The sequence below is a fragment of the Gigantopelta aegis genome, chromosome 6 (assembly GCF_016097555.1).
Source record: "Gigantopelta aegis isolate Gae_Host chromosome 6, Gae_host_genome, whole genome shotgun sequence".
Lineage (NCBI taxonomy): Eukaryota > Metazoa > Mollusca > Gastropoda > Neomphalida > Peltospiridae > Gigantopelta > Gigantopelta aegis.
Window position 1 is genome coordinate 52,248,603 of NC_054704.1, and position 487 is coordinate 52,249,089.

The following is a 487-nucleotide window of genomic DNA, read 5'->3' on the forward strand; positions in this document are numbered from 1 at the left end:
CTATACCAACCCATGACGACTGGACTATACCCTAGTCTGATACTCTCTCTCGTTCAGACGGATCCGGCTTCTCAAGATCTGTATTTCAGCACAGCACTACACCTTCAACGTCTATCGACTGTCAATCTAGGGGTTTTCTTGACGGGATGCAACCCATCTCGTTCCTATATGCTGTGCACCCAAACGGCCTTAACGAGGCCACTCATGTGGACATATAGATCGAACTTTAAACTTTTAGATCTGCGTTCAAAAGTTTATGTCGAATTTACTCTTTTTTTATTATTATTAAATAGTCCGATCCTCTCTTCTTTCTCTTATTTAATTTTGGACTGTCCTTCTAAAATGCTCCAAATTTTGGCTTGTTTGGCTTTGTTATTTTTGGCTTGTAACTTTTTTTTAAAATTTATTCTATTAACTATTTTACTAATTGCTATTTTCAAAATTCTTCCCATTTTCAACTCTACCCCCCCCCCCCCTCCATCCCGAG